At 37.3% G+C, this 23,722-nt stretch overlaps 1 protein-coding gene across 2 annotated transcripts in view; it reads right to left on the bottom strand.

Moving 5' to 3' along the window:
* Positions 1–23,722, bottom strand: part of GRM3 (glutamate metabotropic receptor 3) — a 208,925-nt gene that overhangs the window by 135,234 nt on the left and 49,969 nt on the right. The gene's annotated exons all lie outside the window — the stretch shown is intronic.

Below are 23,722 nucleotides of genomic sequence, written 5' to 3'. Positions count from 1 at the left end.
CCACTGCTTCCTAGCATTATTTGTGATACTGTTGCATATGTACAAGCAAGGCAACCAAGAGATGATAACTAGTGTTTGAAACTTTAACAACAGCTGTTTGCCATTTATATTTGGCCCTGATGATGACCCTTCCACTTCCTCATTGGGGTGACTGCCATAGAATGACACCTGCCAGAAGGTAGAGATATGCTGGAACCCCTCTGTTCTAATTAATGATCTCTAATGAATACAGTCATCAGGGTCCCAGTAGAGGGAAACCTACCCAGCAGAATGAATAATTGTAAATCAAGAGAGAGTTATAGGAATGGGGCCGGGGGGGGGGGTGGGTAATTTAAAAAAATTATTTAAATTCAATTTGTCAACAGGTAGTGTAACACCCCGTGCTCATCCCATCAAGTGCCCTTCTTATTGCCCACCACCCAGTCATCCCATCCGCCCTCCCCTTCTGCAACACTTTGTTTCCCAGAGTTAGGAGACTCTCATGGTTTGTCTTCCTCTCTAAGGAGGGGGTATTTTGATGCAAGAATTGTTTTTTGTGTGTGTGACAATCAAGTGGTAAAGGGGTAGCCAGAAATTTATAATCCTTTTGAAGTAGAGCTCCAGCTTAAGTAGGACTCCCTTAAAAACAATTCCTTTCTTGGGGATCCCTGGGTGGCTCAGCGGTTTGGCGCCTGCCTTCAGCTCAAAGCGTGATGCTGGGATCCCATGTCAGGGCTCCCTGCACGGAGCCTGCTTCTCCCTCTGCCTGTGTCTCTGCCTTTCTCTCTGTCTCTCTCTGTCTCTCATGAATACATAAATAAAATCTTTAAAAAATTGTTTAAAAAAATTCCTCTCTTTAAAGAGACAACAGTATTCTTTATTGTTGTAGCCCATAGCCTGGCAGATGGTTGTCATTCAACATATATTTGTTCCATGAAAAATTAATGAATGTCTGCAGCAGCAAAAATGTATTCCTGAATCATACCTATGTGCAGTGTCTATGCTGATCCTATACTGGTGGGGAATTTTGAAACACTTTGAGAATAGCTGTATAGACAGTAACATGAACCTTACTGAATTTTCAAATGAATGCAAAGATTGCAAACTTACATAAGTGTATCAAAGTGTATTTGATTTAGTAGGTTAATTACTTAGCAGCATGTAGTGGTTAAGAAGATGTGCTTGGGACTAAGATTTTTAAGGGTTCAAGTCCTGGCTCCTTTATTAACTGGGTGACTGGACAAGTACTTATACTATGTCTTTTTACTCATCTTGTAAGATGAAAATAATAGTCTTTGTTATGTGATCAAATGAGAGAATGCATGCACACTGGAAGATCTACTATTACCATCGTTGTTTTTGAAGCTGGTTGTTAAAGTAGCCACTAAGGCAAGATTTTCACAGCACAGGGAGAAATGTCAGATGGGAAACTGGGTCAGTCCTTTCCTTTGAGAGGCAAAGGCCAACATGGGATTAGATGAGCAAGAATTTTATTAGGGGAAGTACCCATGTGAAAAAAATGGGGAGAGAGCTGGACAAAGTGGGGAGGTTCATCAAGCTGATCCCATTTTATCTGCAGTGAAATAGAGAAGGAAGAACTGTTGGGTGAGTATGCCTTTGATTCCAGTGTGATGGAAGAAAGCCCTGCAAGGCTGTCCAGGAATCTTGGAGTCTGAGTTGGCTGTCAGAGGAGTTCTGTGTTACCTAGGTACGGACCTGCCTTGGTATTCCTGCCACATTCAGTTATGGGCTGGTAGATCTCCTTTGTCTTAGCTCCATTTTGCACAAATAAATTCTGCTTCATGTTTAACTTGTGTTTGAGGAGCAGAAATTTATCTTACTCAACTTTTGCATCTCCCACAACTTCCAGCATAGTAATTCTATTTATGAGGAAAATTTCCAGATAGTGAATTAATGAATTAATTTCTGTGGTAGCAATGAGAATGGGCCTTGCAGACTTCCAAATATAGAGAATGTAATTGAAGCTCCCATACTACTGGGTTCTGGACTAAAGCCTGCATATGCACTGAGGCTATGCTTCCCAGAGCTCTGATAGACCATAACTAGGGAGTTAGAAGATGTAAATGGGTTATATTACTTATATTTTTAATTGGTTGCATTTACACTGAGGAGAAATGAAAATATAAGTAAATTAAATATCCATGGTAATAAAAGAAGATAGAAGCTACATTTATAGCCTGTTCTTAAATTATAAACAAATGGTCTCCCAATTATTGCATGACTATGATTACAAGGTCATACTCCAAACTGGCTTTGAGATAAAAGAAAATGGGCATTTGAAATTGCAGGATAATAGGAAATATAAGTTCCACTTTTAAGAGCGAGATACTCCAATGTTAGTTGCTCGAGGAGGTTATTCCCATTTCTTGTCTATGCAGTTAATCCCAATGGGGACAAATGTTGTTTTCCTAAAGCCATGCAAAGATAATTCACACTTCTTGGGTGTTCTCCTCCCACTCTTGACTCGTCATCTCCATCAAGTCTTAGAATACACTTTCTGACATGAATATATCAGTTATAGACATTTGTGGTAAAATTCAATATGTGTCCTAATTTTAAAATTCTCAACGTTTTTAGATCTATACAATTTATTTTACTTTGGAATCAACTGATAAAATGCCATTTCAAGGTCTATAGTGACTCCCCAGGATATTGGAAGACTTGCCTAATAGACAAGTTTGAGCTGATAACAATCTGTCCTCCTTTGGTGGGGGATGGGCAGAGAGGTGGCTTTGTTTGGCTCACCAGTGATGGTTCCTCTGAGCTGGGGCTGGTGAAAGCTGTATATTTCACCTGGGCTGAGATGTTGAAACTAAAGGGCCATGTAAAGCAGACAAGCCAATAGGAAACCGAGGTGGGTATGCTAGAGAGTGAAAATCACATGGGGTATTAGACTGAGGGCCCAAGACAGTCTTTTGTGGGATCAGTGATGAGATGATCTGAGGGGAACCATGAAGAAGTGGGTTCTGAGGTTTGGGGAGCATAGATATCTGGGGTGAGCTACAGTATAGTATGGCTATCTTGGGGGTTAGGGTAGGAAGGATCACTGTAGTTATAGGGACTGGAAGGAAGGCAGAGAACTGGAGTGCATGAGAACCTTTAGACAGCAAGGACTAGGACCCAGGGTTTGGAACTGTGAGTGCAGTGCCAAGCTCAAGCATCATTGCTACTTGTATGAACTCAAACCATAGCCCATGGGAAATCTAAGAGTGGGTTGGCTTTGACTATAAGTGAAAGGTAAGACTTTGTATCAATTAGATTATAATTCAGGTATTGAAGCAAAACCTCTAACTTTTTCTTAAGCTAAAAAGTAAGACCTGTTTTTCAATAGTAGTGTGTATGTGTGTGTGATACCGAGGGAGAGAAAGAGCACAGGCATCCTTTGAACTACTTAATTAATTTTCAAGGTACTCTGCTACACTTTGCTTATATGGAGACAAAACTTTAAGCCAAGATGATCAATATCTTAATATACAAAGGTATACTCAGGCTAGATTCTGCACAGTCTCAGTTATGTTCGGGTCCGGAGACTTCCTTAATGATGCATAATTAGGAGTTATGCCCTCATTACCTTGAAACTGATTTGCTTCTGGATGAATTTCTTTAGTTCTATTCTTCCAATAGTGGACTGGACAAGCTCTTGCATAGTACCAAGGGGAAATTTGTTTAAATCCAGTTCTGGGTTGGATTAGTTGGTGTGCTGTCCCTCTAATCCTCTGCCAGATGTCTATCCCCAGCTGGCAAGGCTCTCCGCCTCCCTTTCAGTGGTGACTGTCAGTGCTGAGCTTCCTGCCAGCAGGAGCTGGTCTCTCCTCAATGGAGGGCAACATGCCCTCAATCAGCATTTAGATTCTTATGTGAAGACATTCATGGATTCTTCACTGCTTCTCATCTGCCTACGGTTTCTGGAATTTCTCAGACATCTCCTGAACTGTTAGGCTTCTGTGTATGGCCACTGCGGGGTGTAGGCTTGGGGAGATTGGTGCTGCAAACCGGAGAAGCCACTGGGCATGGAGCCTGAATGTTTACAGACCTTGTTCCTGTTGATGTTCAAGTGTCAAGATGGGGCTTATGGTGCTTGCATGTGGCTCAGCGCCTGTGGGTTGAATGTTTTCCTTTCTCAGAAGATACAAGTGCCATGATTAAGGGCATGGGCTCTAAAGCCAGAGAGCCTGGGTTAGAATCCCAGGTCTAACAGCCCTTTGCTCTGGGCTGGATTCATTGGTGCCTCTTGGTGACACTGAGCTGATTATATAACCTCTACATACTACGCTATTCTCATTTGTAAAGTGGAAAAAACCAAGAGTACCTATTTCATGGGGTTCCTGTGAAAATTAAATGAACTAACATTTGTAAAGTGCTTGCAACAGTGCCTGGCAGTTGGTGAATATCACATAATTGTTGATTAAGTGAACTAGGTTCGGGGACGCCTGGGTGGCTCAGCGGTTGAGCATCTGCCTTCATCTCAGGGTGTAATCCTGGAATCTCGGGATCAATTCCCCACATTGGGCTCTCTGCATGGAGCTTGCTTCTCCCTCTGCCTGTGTCTCTACCTCTCTCTCTCTCTGTCTCTCAGGAATAAATAAATAAAATCTTTAAAAAATAAATGAATTAGGTTCATACCCCTCGGGTTTGTGAATGAAAACAAATCTAGATTACTAGAGAGTATGAAAGTATTCTGCTTGAATAGTAGAAAGTAACATCTCTAGTTACCACTTGCTGACTGCTTACTGTGACTCTAAATAGTATGCCAACTATTTCAGGTAATCATAATGAAAATATATGTGATACTGGCATGGACCAGGCACAATTCCAAGCTGCTTTACCTATTTTACTTCTTTGTTCCTCACAATAACCCAGGCAGGATTGCATATTTGCAATTGTTATGCTCCCAATGGAACTGATGAGAAGGCTGAGGCAGGATGTTAGTTAGAAAACCTGCCCAAGATCCCACAGCTAGGAGTAGAACAAAATTCTAAATCCACGTAGAATGGCTCCAGTGTCTATGCTCTTACTCATGATAGACCCTGCCTCTCAGTGAGGGTCCTTAATTTATCCCAGCAATCTTGTGAGAAGGTATTAATATTACCCTTATTTTCTAGAGGCTGATACTAAGACTTGAGAGGTGAAGCCAGTTGCCCATGTTCACATGGCATGTAAGTGAGGGAATACTTGGATTCAAGACAGTTTGCTAAAAAACAGTGAATAAAATCAAGGTAAATCAAGAAAATTTGACAGGGTTGAGTATACCAAAGGGCAAGAGGTAGAAGGGGGAGAAGTGGAGATGAGGGGAGAAAGACAATAGAACAAAATCTTTATCAGTGTTGCTCTGGGAAACTCAAGACGTGGAACTTGTATCATATGTTCAAGGACCTTCCAGAAAAGTGTATTTATGAAAACTTACCAAGAAATGATTTCTGTATTTAGCTACTCTTGCTAAAGCAAAATTCTTTTCAGTGTCTGCTTTTAATCTCCTAAATCACGGTTATAGCTCTAATTCTGTCTTCTAGGGAAATGTGTTTCCTCAAAGAACATTTTAGAAAGCAGCAAAGATATGTTCAATGTTACAGTGTTCAGTGAAAAAAATCTGAGTGCAAAATTGTATGACAACTTCTAGGTAAAAATATTCAGCCATATGGACAAATCCCTGGCAAGGGAATACAAAGTAATGAAAAGACTTGTTTTGTTAAGGTGGTAAAATTGTGATTTACAAAATGGCTTTCTTTTAATATTGCTAATATTGGATAATTAAGATAATTTTAAAAATCAGTCCATATCCGGGCTCCCCCCTGGGAGGGGAGCCTGCTTTTCCCTCTTCCTCTGCCTGCTACATCCCCCTGCTTGTGATCTCTCTTTCTGTTGAATAAATAAAATCTTCAATAAATAATCAATCTATAGGGATCCCTGGGTGGCGCAGCGGTTTGGCGCCTGCCTTTGGCCCAGGGCGCGATCCTGGAGACCCGGGATCGAATCCCATATCAGGCTCCCGGTGCATGGAGCCTGCTTCTCCCTCTGCCTGTGTCTCTGCCTCTCTCTCTCTCTCTGTGACTATCATAAGTAAATAAATAAAAATTAAAAAAAAATAATAATCAATCTATATTGTCAGTATTGATTTTTGGTCAAAGTTGCTAGTTCAAGAACATGCTCCTGGAGTTCCAGAGTAATCTATAATTTCTCCCTCATTTAACTACTTACTGTACACTTGACTTGGAAATTCTAGATAGAATTTTGTTGATGGAGATAGCAATGAGTTATGAAGAAGGAGGAGCTCTGTTCATTTTAAACTTTAAGAAATATTCTAGCACTACATTATCCCTTCATGTTGAGGGATAAAGGAATATTCCAAAGTATAAAAACATAAGAATTGAAAATGCTATAACATTTCAGTGAATTCATTGTAAATTATATCTCTTAGTAATTTTTACTTTATCTTTAAAATGAGAACTGCACAAAATTTTTGTTCATATGTTCATGGTTCTGAATAAGAAAAAGGGATAAGTTTTATCATTTGAAGCAGATTACCTTCAGATGGGCTGAAGTCCAATGTAGCATTGATGGTACTTTGCCCCACTTTTGTGTTTGCTATAGTCTTTTGTAGACTCACCTTCCAGTTTTACATGTTAACAAACTTCACCTGCATAATGTTGCCTGTGATCTTTAAAAATAGTATTAAAATGTCATCATTTAGAGACAAGTTTTTCTAAAGAAGAGATATGAGATTTATCAGATAACATTTATATCTTGTATGCCTGGCAGTCCAAGATGATTAGAGACCCTTGGGAATAAAAATTGATAAAATAATTTGACAAACTAATTTCTACCTATTTCATGTTTTCCTCTTTTTCTTTTGTTTTCATCATTTTGTCCAAGCAAATACTTCTCAGAATGATATATGCAAAACAAGGGAAAGACTCTGGTGTTTCTTTTATTGCCAGATTCGGTGGTATAAGTATATGCACATGGGTCAATATGGTTGTTTTCTTTTCTTTTCTTTTTTCTTTTCTTTTTTTTTAGTTTTTCTTTTTGTTTTTGTCTTTGTAAACTTAAAGACCTTTGTCTCCTTGCTTACAACTTGTTTTGTAGATGACTTGGATCATGCTGCCAGTTCACCCTTAGCTTCCTCTTGGAACAAAATAACCGTTTGATTTTTGAATCACTTATCCATTGTGAAGAATCTGTCTCAAAGATGGGAAATAGAGATGACTCTATCAGTTCTTCAATTGGTCAGCATTTCACTTCTTTGAGATGTAATTGAAAGCCATTCCTTGTGTTTCACTTTAATGAGAAAATAAATGGTCCAAAGATTGAAAAATAAATGACATTGAAAGAAAAAGGCAAGGCAATTTTACAAAAAGAGGAAAAAGGAAGGAATGAGGAGAGCAATTGCTGGGAATCTCTCAATGGAAAGTTGTATAACATTCAATGATATTTTAGCATTGCCTACCAGATTTCATATTCATACCAAAATATAATCTGCATTATTCAGAAGCTCCCTTATTAAATCTCTTTTTGATTTCCAAAAAAATGGCTGCATATATGGAGGGAGGAACTGTGCATGATCAGGAAATAGATGCCTATGTCAAGTTAGCCTAACAACAAGATTAAAGGAATTGATTAAGGTTTGACATTGGTTGGCTTGTCCTTGATTTCCAGACTTTGGGACTCTTGAGGTTTCTCTAAACCCCAAGCATTTGAGAATATAGAGAAAAGGGAACTGTATTAATGGATGCTTGATACAGTCTCAACTGAAATAGGAAAAGTAATCTCTAAAGAAATTTCAAAGAAACAGGAGAAAAGAATGTTAATTTCCACGTAAATGTATTCAGAAGTCTAGGCTTTTTGGTCTTCCAAGGTGTAAGAATTAATTACCAGTTTTCAGGAGCAAATTTATTCATGGTAAAAGCTATAGCAATCAGAATCCTTTAGGTGTAAAATTCTTGAAATTAATATGGAGCTGATTAAAGTTGAGTTAGTCACCATTCTTTGCTTTTTTGTATTGCAAACCTCCAAACATTTGATGCTTCCTTTTGGCATGTTTGTAAACAGTATTTAGAGTTTGCCATCTATATTTGGAGTTACAAAGGAAGAAATTAAATGTGTTGTGTTTCATCACAAAAACACATCTGAAAGGATGATTACTTTTTGTGACCCAATATTATGTTCTGAATCTTTAAAGAATTATTTGGGTGGTAATAGAACAATATCAGTGTTGATATCATTGACGATTATAAATGTATTCTTACAAATTACAATAATACTTATCTAGTCAACTCAAGGATCTAATAAAAATTTAAGAATAATTTATTCCACTTTTCTTCCTTACATCTCTAAAAACAATGCTTTGTTTAAAACTATCTTCTTAAAACCCATGAAGAATGAGAAAAGCATTAGTACTTTTCATTAATAGGCAGTATGAAAATATTTGGTTGTATTGTTGAAGGGGGGCTCTTGTGTGGAATCTGAGCTAAGGTTAGCTAAACTAATCTGAGCTAACTAAGAGGCTAAGGGAATACATCATATTGGATATTATGACCTAAGTTAGAGTTAGATAGTTTAAAACTGATGGGAAGAGAGAAAATAATGGGATTAAACAAATATATACATAGAGGTAAATCAGGTCAACGTTAATGTTTTTTTGGTAGAGGGTGTGTGCACATGTTACACAAGTCTCAAAGCTTCAGTTTATTTTAAAGGTCTTAGAACATACATGCCTTGGGTCCTTTATGGCAGGTTAAGACTAGAAAAAGATTATACCTTTAAAAAAGTATAAATACATTTTACTCTTTAATTTTTTGCCTCAGAGTTATGATGGTGCAGTTGTGTGTTTCAGTGGAACATGTCCAATGGTCCTAGGATTTTCTGATTCTGCCATCAACTTTTCATGTGTTCCCTGATGAGTCATTACACTTGGCACAAAGTTGAATCAGAGATAAATTGGGATGAATGAATGAAGGAACATTCCTAGAGAACAAAGTGAAAATTTCCCTCTTTTGGCAATTGCAGTATAGGATAGGGCATTATATAAGCCCCACTGGTATTCCACTCCTTGTAGCAAAGATGGCAAGCAGGCAGAAGGTCTTGCCCTTCCCTTAAATGGGTCTTTTGTTAAACCACTCTGATCTGATCTTGAAGGGGCAGATGGCTACCCATTCCCAATTAAGGTTACAGTTTGAGGTAAACACTACCCAAACATTTGATGTGTGAAAAGAGACTTGAGATTTGATAAGAGGCAAGTAAAAAGGGAAAGAGGCAAGGCATTTGGAAGTCATCTTTGTAGGATGAGTTTTGAGCCCAGTTGAACAACTTGAGCTGTTTTAACCTGAATCTCTCCAATGGCTGGACCTTTCCCAGTTACACATCCACATGGATTTTGCACCACAGTCGTAGACACTGACACGTTTTTGTTTGTTTTAGCGACCTTTAAATGCAAGCTACTTCTTCCAGGACCCTTATTCACATTCCCTCTCTCCTGTCTGCTCTGTCTCTTTGCTCCATTATCTGAGGTAGAATTTCAAGAGTGTTCTCTGAGAAGGTCCTCAGAATAAGTTGAAATTTCATGGAACTTTGATGCAGCAACTTAATACAGGCCATTTTTTCTCCATGTCTCTGAAGGACTGGAGTGTTAAATAGTGGTGAGTGGAATATCATGAAGAGGACCTAAACAAACAAAAGCTTTGACTGCTTCTAGGTGGAGTTTCTGAGGAATGGTTTGAAGATTGGTGCTTGACATAAAGTTAAATTTGATGCATAAAAAACCTAAATTAAATTTTACGAATTCATTAACATAAAGAAGGGTCTGACTCCAGAAATATCACAAGACATTATGCTGAGAATTATGAAAATTATATTTCATCTGATTGTCAAGTTTTCTAGTGAGAAAAAAAACATAGCTAATCAGTATGATGGGTCCCCAAAATAGAAAGACCAAAGTTCATCTCTGGATTATTTGTTTAACTAAATAAAGTTTATACAGCTTGTGGGAAATCATCTCCTAGGAGATTGTTCTCTCTTAGGTTTGTTCTGTTTCATTTTTTCCTCCTCAATAGTAACTCTGATGTCTCAACTGTTAGTTACTTTTTGACACATAGGCTCACTGCTAAACCTACCATTGCACTATATCTCTTTGTTTAGAGAAACTATTAGGTGCCCAAGTGTTGCTAGGGCCAAAATGCTATATTAAAAGATAAAAAAGGAAACAAAGCAGGTGAGATAAACGTGGAAAGAATTCTGTTTACTCTTTTTTTTTTTTCATTTTTTTGTTAGTTTACTTTTGTCTGGTCTTTTCTCTTTTCAGCATAAAGAGAGTTGAATTTTGTAAAGAATAACAACAAAAGGAAAAGGATACTTGAATTCCTCAGGGAGTTTAAAGCTGAGTTCCTGGTTCTGATCTTTGTCAGAACCTCATTGGAATATGGATTCTACAACTTGAAGCACTATTCTAGAATCATAGCTTCCTAAAAATATGATAACCCCGTATCTTCCACATTTCCGTTGGAAATGTTTTTTATTTTCGAATAAACATGGAAAGCTTGCTTGTTCGGGGGCATCTATCAGGGATATGCAGCTACTTACAAAAACCTACTTAAGAACAGTCTTCTTCCACTTGGGTACATTGTACTCTGTCCCCAGAGGAGTGTACACCACAGGATGCAGCAGGAGATGAAGCAAGCAGGCCTAGCCAGCCAGTTTGATCAACTCTTATGATCCTTAGGACTATAAATGTACCAGTCAAGGAGTAAAGCACAGGCTAGAGGCAATTCCCTAGAGAATCTAGGAATTTGTCTTTTTCTTCTGTTGTTATATTGGCATCACACTTAATTGCCTCCGGTAGGCTTAATATCTTCTTTAGTAGAGTAAGGACTGTAATAAAGCTTTTCTAGAAGACTTAGGTATAGTTCTGTCATATATTTCGTAGCTGTGTGATCTCAGACAAGGCCATGACTCTCTCTGCTCTTTACTACCCTCATTAGTATAATGAAATAAGGATTGACTCCATTGTGTATACCTCCCAGTATTGCTGTGAAGGTCCAAGGTGACAATCATGTGTGTAGGACAGCCTGTGCAAATAGGAGATTGTGTCAGTTTTGTATCATTCCTTTTAATTGAGAAAGCCCACAATGGACTCAGCTTTAGGTGATAGATCCTCAAAATGTCCTTCTTGGAAATTATATAACATCACAGATGTATGGATTTTTGCTTTCTGTAAGAGGTATTTTGTTTTTTTAGGGGGGGGAGGTGGTTCCAAAATTTGAAGGTCAATGAATAAATTGGAGAAGTTATGGTTGGATATCTTTGCCAGTTTGAGTATGTTGGATTTAGCAAACAGTGCAATAACAAAGTAGTTGGGCAAATTACGAACAATGGAAAATGAGTTATTTTAACTTAAAAACAAAGGGATGGGGCACCTGAGTGTCTCAGTTAAGCATCTGGCTCTTGATTTCCACTTACGTCATAATCTCAAGGTTGTGGGATTAAGCCCAAGTCCTGTTCCACACTCAGTGGGGAATCTGCTTGAAATTCTCTCTCCCTCTCCTTCTGCCCCTTCCCCACTGATGCGTGCCCACTCTGTCTCTCTCAAAAAAATAAATCTTTAACAAAATAAAATAAGAACAAAGGAAGTATACAATTAAAATATAAAGAGAAACAGTTTTAGCAATAGTCAATAAAATTAAACCTAAACTGTGTCAAGGGTTAGGGCCACCAGATATGAGATTTCAACATTTTTGTTATTAGTATATCTATCAGTTGGATTTGTCTTATTTAGCCTTTAATTTTAATCTCTGGATCCTGAGTTCAAGGCCTTTAAACTCATTCTTACAAATCACTTCTCAATTTAAGTTTCTTTATCCAATAGATTAGCAAGTTGATTGTGCTGGTGATTATTATATTCCAGTTAATAGTTACTGGAATAAAATAATATTTTATTATGACATTAAAACAGTAAGTATATAATAAAATGCATTTAAATTCGACACTCTCCATCTTGCTCTAATCATATTTAATTTCCTACTTGGCAACAGTTTTTTGTGATGAAAACAGTGTTACCAAAAATTTGTTTTCCAGTTTATTTCTGGGTAATAGAGTTCAATTATTGTTTGAAGTGTGGTAAAACCTTGCTAATTTGGACTGCGTTTGGGATTACCAAACTTCAAAAGTATACATTATTTATTTATTTATTTAAAAGATTTTATTTATTTATTCATGAGAGACACAGAGATAGAGAGAGAGACAGAGACACAGGCAAAGGGAGAGGCAGGCTCCATGCAGGGAGCCCGATGTGGGACTCAATCCCGGGTCTCCAGGATCAAGCCGTGGGCTGAAGGCAGGCACTAAACTGCTGAGCCACCCAGGGATCCCCCAAAAGTATAGAATATTTAAATTTAAGTGCAGTTCTATTGCATTTCTGATAACTTCAATTTATCTTGAATTGAAATCTTAAAATCATATATTCCAAATTAATAAAGGATAAATTAATGGCACTGATGTTATTAGCTGAAGTTGGATGCTTTTGAGTCTTTGTATCTCAGAATATTTGTGTTTATTTTTGTCCAACCACTAAGAAGGACAGATGACAACAGAAACAATTTCTTTGGCATGACCTCAGTCATACTGCATTATTGTAGAAAAGTCCAGTGCTCTCTGGACAACATCAGGAAAATGCTTCTAGTATTGCACAGCTCTCCACTTTTTAGCTTCCTTAATTGCATTCTGTGTCAAGATATTGGAACATAAATAAAATAACTGTCTGGCTTCACTAAATAGTGTGAGGCAATTTTTGCTCAGGCTGAGCAAGGTAGAAAACACTTTCCAAGGCAGCTTCAGGGTTGCTAATTAAAACACAGCACCAATTAAAGTGGAAAATTAAAGTTGTGGTTAGTAGTTGAGGACTGATATGAGACTTCTCCAAGAATTTGAAAATAAGATTATAGGCTCTAGCTTCACTTGACGATTAATATCAGAACAGAAATCTCTGACACTAATCTTCAGCAGGGTTATGACAGAGTTCTGCAGAGCAGTTGGAAAGTTCCTTTTATAAATTCCTGTAGTTTTAACTAACTCTTAGTCTTGATTTCATCCTACTCAAATTATTTTTTGATTTTGAGTTGGCTTCCTGATGACGTCTGTCTAAAAGCAGCAGTTGGGCTACTTATGCAGAATTAGGTGCTCAGGCACTCCTCTCTCTAAGACCCTTCTTTCGCTCTCTCTCTTTTTAAACAATTTTATTTAATTATTTGACCCAGGGAGAGAAAGCACAAGCATGAGGAGCAGCAGAGGGAGAGGGAGAAGCAGGCTCTCCACTGAGCAGGGAGCCTGATGTGGGGCTCCATCCTAGGACTCTGGGATCATGACCTGAGCCAAAGGCAGATGCTTAACTGATTGAGCCACCCAGGTATCCCAAGACCACCGTTTCTTTTTACAAATTAATAAACTGACATTCTGACTTTTATACTTTAATTTCATGAGCTTGATTAAGGGAAACTCCACTTATAGATGGACTTGCTCTCACTGTGTGGAAAGTAACGGTGGGATTGTTGCCAGCCTCTGGACTGTGGTAAGTTCACCACATTCGCGAAGATCATATTGTGAAGGCTGCTCTTCTTACCACTCATCTATCGGAGATCTTGGTAGAGACTCTCAAAAATTAACGTTGGATCAGATGAAACTTTATCTCCAAACAGTGATGATGTTAATAATGATTAGTGTGATTCCCCCCTTTCCCCTGCCCCTTACTTCTTGGAAGTGCTAGTTCTCCTCATCTTATGACACAGAACTTTTTCTCTACAATGTTCCTTTGGCCAAATTCCTCCAAAACCATTTTGTAAAAATTTGGCTGAATTAGACCTTATACTGAAATCTGGCTTTCTATTTCAGCAAGGGATAGAATATAATTTACATTCATGTTAAAAAGTAATTTTTTTTAAATAAGTAAGGCATGTTCAAATTTTGGAAAACAAGGGAAAATAAAAAGAAAAAAATCCTCATACCACCTGTAGGTACCCGTAGCTTTTTTAAAAAACGTAAAACCTTTTTGCTTCAAATCACTAGTATTACGTTGGAGGGCTCCTGTCAATATGCTTTCATTCAATGGGAGACACAAGAGGGTGTGTTTCAGGAATACCTATTAAGAGTATTAGTTATGAAACCATTAGATTTAATGGCCCAAGAACGATCCTAAATCAGGTGCAGGCTGGATACACAGGGAAAGAACTGAAGATTTAAGATAAATAGGTATTGTTTCTAATTATCCTGGATAAGCTGGTAGGTTTTAGTTCCCACTAATTAAGTGAAAGAAGAGAAAATTCCATTTATTTTATTAAGGTAGCTGGTATGATTTGAGTGAATTTTCTCTTTCTGAATCTTAGTCTGTCCTCATTAATAAGCAGGTCATAGTTTAAGGGTCACTTTGTTGAAGTGATCTAATGGCTTTTTCCCAGTAATTCTCTTTTATGGTTAAATGTTCACTTTTGACTTGAAAATCTCTGGTTTTCTGTATGTGATTTAAGATCTTCAGAACGTTGTAAAGAATTCATTAGTGCCCTTTCTCTGGGTAATGGCCTCAACACATTGACGTAACTAAGCTGCTTCCTAGTAAAGAAACTTAGCTTTGTAGAGACTGAGTTTTCTGAGGCACCAATCAAGATATGGTTTAACAAGGACAGGACAGAATGTGAAATGAAACTGTCTTATGACACTCAGGAGACTAGGAAGCTGTCTCTGGCCCTGCTTTGGAGGTGTTCCCAAAGGCTTATTGGGTTTACATAGGAAACCAGTCTTGTTCTCTGTCTGAATCAGTTATTAATTAACACTTCAGCAGGTATTTGCCATTTTGGCCAGCTTTCGAATAGAAAATTGTACTTGAAAAAATAGACATTTATGCTTTTAGGGTTCCAAGTATTATAAAATTCAAAAAAAATAAGTTTTAGGCAAGGAGCTTCCATGCCAGATAAAAGAGCTGTGGAAAGGGGGGGGGTACTTATTTCTAAGTTTTTGCTGTACTTTGTGAGACTTTTTGCTCTCAGAATGTGAACAGTAGATTGTGGTATAGGCCTAATAGCTCTCTGTCATAGAAACATGTTATTGCTTGGTTTAGAGAGGAGGGGCCATGGAAACCTTGGTAAGTCCCCCAGTTTAATTGGTTCTTCAAATCATTTAAATATTTGCTATTATAGGAAATGGATGGAGAACAGGATATTATAGGTAAAGTGTGTTTTTCAGTTTAATTCTCTGCCACTGAATGGATGCATTCTTAGCTCAGACTTAGTTTTTTATTTAATATCTGTAAGACTGGTTAACTTACTGGAATCCTCTTAGCCTTGGATTCTTCATCCATAAAATGGAGGTAATAACATTATCCTATAGTACTATGAGAATAAATCAGAGACATAGCTACAATAATGAGCAGAGTTTGGATCAGTTGTCCTGCTCTGTCCCTGGACATTTCCTAAATCAGAGATGAGAGCTGGTGTCTATTTGGGAAGACCTTTGTAATTCTATGGATGGACTTATTGCGTCTCTGAGATGAGTGAGCACCAGGTAAAACACTGTATAGACTGAAAGCGAGCTTACCAAAGGAATTCAAGTGTTTAGTAGGGAAATTATTTCAAATTTAAGTAATTTTAAGTAAATTTAAGTTTAAAATAGAAATAAGGAATAGTTACTGAATTAATATAAACATTTCTTAAGTTAACTTCTTTTTAAGAATAATTCTGAACTTAAACTTTTGGGATGGTTGATCATGTGGAAAACAAAAAACACAAGTTAAAAAAGAACCCTCTCATTTTCTCAGCTTCATCTCAAGACTGCAGAAGACTTTCCATCCTCTGACAGATCAGCTCTCAACTCCTCCTGGGAGTTAAGCTTCTCTGAAAACTGATCTCTACTTAGTTATGTAAACTCTTTCTGTCCTTTCCTAATTCATATTTGCTGATTGAATCAGGCTGGTCTTTCTCTTGGTTGTGCCTAGAACAGTGTCTATCTTTTGATTCCCTTTGGCTTAATCCTATACTGTGAATGTCCTTATTTATCTTGACCTATTCAAGATGTTCTCAACTTTCACACCCCTTGTAGCTGAGTGGACAGCTACACTTATTTAGATATGAAGCTTTAATAATTTCTTCTCCCCTTCCTTGCCTATTCATTTCTCTCCTCCCATTATTTCTCTCTGTATCAATTTCCTTAGGAATAATTTGTTTACAGATGAGTATAGACCAAAGGCTTCATTCTTTAAAAACCTCCCTTGAAAGAAATGAAAGAAACAGGCTTCTTTTTTCCCCCTGATTTCCCCCCTGGATGGGGACCTAAGAGTAAGGGAGAGAAAATGGCATACTGGCAAAAGATCCAGAATAGCAGTGTTTAAGATAATGGGCTTTGGCATCATATAGTCTTGGGTTGGAATCCTGGTCTTTTCCTTATCTAAGGAGCTAAAATTAAGGTGTTGGCAAGACTGTGTTCTTTTCTGGAGGCTCTAGGAGGAAAACCATTGCGTATTTCTTCTGGTTCTTGGAGGCTTCTGGCATTCTCTAGTTTATGGCTGTATCACTGCAATCTCTGTTCATGTCGTCAAATTTCTTCCTCTTCCCTTTGCCTTTCCTAGTCTACCTTAGGAAAGAGGACTCCTGGAATTGCTGAAAATACAAGATAATTGCTCCATTACAGATTCTTAATTTAATCACATCTACAAAGTCCCTTTTGCTATGTGTAATAGGTTCTGAAGATTAGGATGTAAAAGTTGTGATGGAGGAAATTGGGGTTGGGGATTATTCAGAAAGACTGAGTATTTGCTGTAAAAAGAATTATAGGAGGCTAGATAACTTGGCCTTTAAGCAGAAGAGCAACAAGTGTTTATAGAAAGAATTAATCACCTTTGACTGATAGCCCAGTAAAGTCCCATCCCAATAGGTCTATTTGTTATGTATAAGTAGAAGTTAAGGAAATAGGCATTTTTCTAGGCAAATACATTTTAGTATGAAAAGCTTTATCCATTGTGAGTGGTATCACTTTTCTCTGAGGAATTCCGTTGTTTTTCTACAACTCGAAAAGGCCCTATGTTTCTCTTCACATTAGTCTCAGATATTGTGTACTCTGGGGGAAGAGAGATGTCTTTTCCCCCCTTTACCTCTTATTGCCAATAAAATTTATATTTGGAAGTTCAGAGTTACTTATCAGTGCTGTTTTAAAATCAACTGATGTAAATAGGAACAGATGTTCTCATAACACAAGTACTATCAGTATCATGTTACCTTTACCACAGAGTCTATTATACTTCAATGAAAAGAATTAATTTCAACTAAGGAACATGTTAGCGATTTTCTAGCTTAGACTCAGGTAGTTTTTGTTACTAATAGGAAGAAGCATAGATTCCCAACTTGCTGTTTAAAAAAATGGTGAATACGTATTCATAAAGACCTCAGTATGTTCAGTGCCCAACATACTGACTGGCACACAGCAGGCATGGGAATAGATATTTGTGGGTGAGTTGATAGAAGATAGATGGTAAATGAATAGAATTAAGTAAGCAGGCAAACAGAAAGGAAAAGCAGAAAGAGATGAGAAAAGAAAACCCAAAGACTCTCTCAATCCAGTAAGTACATACAATATGATATGGATGGTAAGTATGGAGACATGCAGATGACTGCCAGTTGGGTCTAGCTGGTAAAGGTACAAGAGAGGAAATGGGAGTTAATCAGCCCTTTAGGATGCTAAATCAAGACAGAAAACTAAGTGTGTTCTAAGGGGTAATAACTGCAAGACAAAGGCATAAAGTCAGGAACATGTGATGTATGTTAATGGAACAATAAGCATTTACCCTGTGTCGAGAGTTAGTGAAGGAAATCAGGAGATTAAGGCCGCAAAGTCAACAGTTGTAGCCAGATGCTGTGCAGAACATAAATACTGAGTGTCAGCCTGCTCTCTTCTTCCTCACCCCTGCATTATTGATTATTTTTAATTCAAGAATAACTAACATACAGTGTTATAATAGTTTCAGGTGTACAATATGATTCAACAATTCTATACATTACTCAGTGCTCATCTTAATCCCTATCATTTATTTCCTCTTAATCCCCATCATATATTTGTCCTCTTAATCCTCATCATCTATTTTCCCTATCCCCTCACCCACCTCCCCTCTAGCAACCACTAGTTTGTTAGCTTTATTTAAGGGGGTGGGGAGGGGGCTGTCTTTTGAACACCTACTAAGGCTGGCAAATGTACTAGATAATCTCTATTATTACTCCCGTTCTTCTGTTATGAAAACAGGTTGTTGTATCACTGCAAGCAAATGATAGCTCATGATTTGCAACCATGTCACAGCTGATGTCAAAGGTTAGCTTTCTTTCCTTTAGTATATCACCTTCACGGAGTTCGTAACTAAATCCACCTGTGGCACATGATGTTGCTTGTCAATAGCAGCAGGGCTGGTAGGTCTCTTTGTCCCATATCCCACGTTCCTTCTGTTAATCATTTTTATTATGTTTGGTGCTATAAATTCAGAGTTTTCTTATATTTAATGCAATTCTATCTAGTAGTAATATTTGATTTCATCATATTTAATTGTAAAAATTGCCTATGCTACTTGAGGGCAGGGTCTGGGTCCCATGTTGTCTTTCCTTTGTACCCTTTTCAGGGTTAAGCATGGTCTTATATATTAAATGTAAGAAATATATTCAGAACTGAGTGAAATAGAAAGATCTTAATTCCAAGCCTTATGTAATTTTAATTTTCAGAATTGAAACAAAATCTGCTCATGCAGCTATCAAATCAGATATTCTCTTTTATAATGAACACCTTTCCAAAATCTTTCATCTATTTATAGGGGAAAGGAAATGGATCATTTCCCATGATAACTTCTCTATTTTTAATCCACCACTAAGTTCATTGTCTTTTTTGTCTACAGTTCAAAGAAATTGAGTTGGGGTAGAAAAGGGATAAATAAATCAGCAAGGTTAATTGAAGTACGTTTATGGACTCCTTTATCTTAGGTGATTTGTGCAGGACTCAAGCAAATGAATACTTTTAAGGATTTGATAAGCATTGGTACAAACCACAATTGCAAATGCTCTCTGATTGCAGTAATTAACTTCGTAGTCATGAAAGGGAACGCTTGATCTTCCTTCATTACTGAACACAAGTGTTCTGAAAAGAATTAACATGAAAGTGGCTTGTGAACAAACATAATATGTGAGGCAGTGAAGGCCCTGACTAATTTCCCCTTCTGTTCATAGATGACCAGCCACTGTGCAGCTCAGCAAACAATAAGCACTGTTTTGGAATTAGTGATTTTCCTGAGGAAAACAGTAGGACCTGAAGAATGACCTAACTTTCATAGCCACATAAAAAAGTCACTTCTTAAAACCAGATGTTTAAAAATAAATGTACCATGCGTCAGTATCAAATACTTTTTACATAATTCCCCCATTTCATGTGTTGTCATTTTTTTCCTCTTTCTCTTTAAACAATAAGAGGAGTCAAAAGCCAGGCTCATTTTTGTGACTCCTTGTGATTTTTGAGGTTTGTTTGAAAAACAGAATTTTGTGCAGGGGGACTGATGATGTTCAAGGATGAGTTTGTACTTTATTGCTGAGAGAATTACTTGGTTAGTTGTTGTTTGAGATCAATCCCATTCTCACAAAACTGCATGCCTCTAAGTGAGGGAAATAACTGATGTCAAGCCAAATCGGGAATTAATTTATCTCCGCCACAATCCTTATTGGTTTAATGACTTTTATTATCATTCAGTTGTCTTCTATAACTGAATATGAATGAAAACTTATGGAATTCAGAGTGTGGAAGTGATTTATGAACTTAATACAGAACTACCTATGTGAAACAGTGGAGTTGGAGTGCAGAGGAGATTATCTTTCATTTCCGGTGGCAGGACTTAAAAATAGGCTATGCAGTTATTAAGTGACGTGTTCTTCAAGTTCAAAGCTCAGCTGTGGTGAAAGGACTCAGGGGAGATAGTTTTTACTTCTTGGTACTGCCAGGTCCAGCATGAGATTCTGTAAAGAATAAGTGCTGAAAATACTCCTACAATGAATTGATTTTTTTTTTTTTTTTTAAATAACAGTCTAGCTCTCTTCCCAGGCCTCTTTCTTTCTGAGACCATCTAACTACCTTTGGGGTCATGCCACAGGAGATATGCCCAGATATTTGACTATGCTTGTGAGGAATTTCAGGAATTCTTTTTTTTTTTTTTTTAAAGATTGTATTTATTTACTTGAGAGAAAGAGCACACAAGTGGGAGGAGGAACAGAGGGACAGGAACAGGCAGACTCCACACTGAGCAGGGGCTTGATCCCAAGACTCTGAGATCATGACCTGAGACAAAACCAAGAGTCCACTGCTTAACTGACTGAGCCACTCAGGCACCCCGAATTTCAGGAGTTCTCAATGTAGTTGCAAGTTACCACAAGAAGTTCCTGCTTTAACAGCATGCATTAGTTTCTGTGACTGAGCTCTTAAGTTCATTGTGACAAAGCCCTTGTTTCTCATTAGAAGTTAGAATACAGTCTTAGCATTTTTCTAAGAGCTGGCCCTGATGACTGAGCTTCACTGAGTTCTTCTGCTGAATCCTATCTACATGTCCTTGTTTGAACACCTATCTCCTGTGAGTATATGGGGGGAGGAGATGGGGAGCAACAAAGATCACTGCGAACTGCATGGACTAATGCAGTTTCTTCTACTTACTAGTTGTATGTAACTTTTACCTTTTTCAGCCTTGGTCTCCTTATTTCAAAATAGGTATTAGATTAGTTATCTCAAAGGGTTTTGATGATGAATAGATGAGGTAACACAGAAAGAGTCCCTGGTGCAGTGATTCACATAGAACAAGGTCTTAATGAATGGCAGAATGGCAGTGGTCTACCCCTCAAATTATCCTAAATCTATGGCCACACCCCTATGATAGCCATTATTAATTGATTCCTGGATAGTTCTTCCTGATGACAATCCCACCTGTCCGGATTTGCTCATATTGCCAGCCTCTGAGGTCTGCCTTGATTTCTGACATTTTAGTATGGATCCCTTTAGTCTTGAGAGCCTAACCAAATGTGCCCTTCCCACCTCTAAAGAACAACAACAGTTTGAACAGCAAAGTCGGTGAGGTAGGCTGATAGTGGCTAAAGAAGAGAATGGAAAGAGATGCATTTACAGAGGTACTTAATTAAGGCCAGAGGATATAGACTCTGCAGACCATCAGAGGAAATTCATATTTTATTCTAAGAGGAAAAGTTTTAAAATAGGGATAGAACCTGATTTATGCTTATTGAGAAAACTTACCATGAAATTGGAAACAAGGCCAAAGGATGACCATGTGGGCTTGTATTGCTCTATGGCAGCCAATTGGCCCTTTCAAGGATGCTCCCCAGGGGAGCATAACTTGGACATTCTCTTCACTTTTGTTTAGGATTCAGAGTCCATGATATTAAGTGCTAACTTGTAAATTTTTGTTTTTTTTAAAAACATACAAATGATTTCTAACTGGTAGAAAACATAACTCCAGAGTTATAGTTACACTGCCTATAGGACATTAACCCATTTTTCTCTAAATCAGCAAACTGATTTCAGTATGCTTTTCCCATATACCATATTTCTTTCATAACTGATGGACCAGCTTCCTTCTGATTCTGTCATTAACTGGTTAAAAATCTCTAATAGGTATCTATTCTACATCTGCTATCATAATTATAAGTTTAGCTTTTTGAAAGTTCTATGTTTTAATGCACTAATAAAGCTTGGTTGGGCTATTGAGTAGAGAGTGAAGTTTTGGGGAGAAAGCTGTTAAGAGTAGAAGCAGGAAGGCAACTGAGGATGGTGGTGCAGGGGACAGACTATTGGAATGGGCACCGTGGCCTAGGTAGGGTGTAATGATGGAACTGGTAGGAGAATGGATTGGGTTTTACATTAGATTTGAGGGTAGAGACAAGATAAGCTGATAATGGATGTGAGCTGTGAGGTAAAGAGAGGAAACTGGGATTTTTGTTTGGGTGACTGGGAAGTGGTGGTAAAGAAAGGGCAGATTTTTTTGGAGAAAATTAAATTCATTGTGGATCTGTTAATTTGAAACAATTTGTATGTCTTTGACAAATTTTCTTATGGAGATCATGTCAATACCCATATTTTTGCAATAAGCGGGCAAATTTTAGTTTTAAACAAATGTTAATTGTGTTGATATTCTTTATACATAGATATAAATACATATATTCTACCCATTTGGTGTTTAAATGTTTGTGTAAACACATATACATACACATACACACAGGTTCAAGTATTAGCAAGGTCAAATTGAGCTATGAACTAAAACTCCTGACTTTAACAATCTTTCACTCTGTAATGTTATAACTGATTACTCAGCTGACAGAAAATCGCTTTATTTATTTATTTATTTATTTATTTATTTATTTATTTATTTATAGGTTTTATTTATTTATTCATGAGAGATACACAGAGAGAGATAGAGACATAGGCAGAGGGAGAAGCAGACTTCCCATGGGGAGCCGGATGTAGAACTTGATCCCAGGATGCCCGGATCATGACCTGAGCTGAAGGCAGATGCTCAACCATTGAGCCACCCAGGTGTCCCCAGAAAATTGCTTTAAAAAGAAAACACCAATACCAATTCCTTAATCTTACTGAGCCTTATTTCTTTTATGAAAGGAAATTTGTAGAAATTTCTGTTTTACTTATTTCAATTTATGTACATGTTTACCTGATAAGACAAACAGTAGTGTTGAAACTGAAAGCACTAAAGATATATAGATTGTTTTAATGCATTACTATTTGGAGATAATTGCTGGAAATCATTGTTCTTGAGAGTCTCAATGAGGCTGACCCTGACTATCATCTATCTATCTACCTATCATCATCTATCTATCTATCTATCTATCTATCTATCTATCTATCTTTAAACATTTATTTTTTTTATTTGAAAAAGACAACTAAAGCAAGAGGAGAGGGAGAGTGATAAGCAGACCCCACACTGAGCATGGAGCCCAATGCGGGGCTCAATCCCACAACCCAGAGATCACAACCCAAGCCTAAACCAAGAGTCTAACACCCAACCAACTAAGCCATCAGATGCCTCTACCATTTTAAATTGCAACCACCTTTCACATGCTCTAGCAGTACTGATTCCTTCCTTTGATTTACTTTTCTATTTCCATGGTACTTACAACCTTATTTTAATTTTCTGTTTTTTTTTTTTTTTTCAGGTAACATGTTTATTATTTATTTTCTCCTACTACAATGTAAGCTACCTGAGTATAGAGATCTCTGTCTCTTTTATTTACTGGAGTATGCTGGTTCCTTCAACACACAGTAAATGTTCAAAAATTGAATGCTTACATGAATGAATGGAAGGGTCTTTCTACAATAAAGGAAATGGTTTATGATCTTAATCATTGGAACATAAAAAGAATTTAATTTGGCTACATATGACTTAGAATAATGATTTACATAATTCATCTTACTATCTTTTTCTTAGGCCAATGTTAAAATTATACTTAGTGTCCTAAACATATAATGTTCAAAATCTAACTAAGTAGCCTCAAGTATGCTTGGTGAATATGGAGCCAGCTGTTTATTAAAAATGTCATTTAATCTTGAGCAAGTGCTTTAACAGCTTTTTCCTGTCTGTAAAATGGAATTAATAAAGAATATGTTATATAGATATATATATATCATACATACATACAATGGAATGTATATACATACACACATATAT

The sequence above is a fragment of the Canis lupus genome, chromosome 14 (genome assembly GCF_003254725.2).
Source record: "Canis lupus dingo isolate Sandy chromosome 14, ASM325472v2, whole genome shotgun sequence".
Lineage (NCBI taxonomy): Eukaryota > Metazoa > Chordata > Mammalia > Carnivora > Canidae > Canis > Canis lupus.
This window is presented reverse-complemented; position numbering and strand designations above follow the sequence as displayed.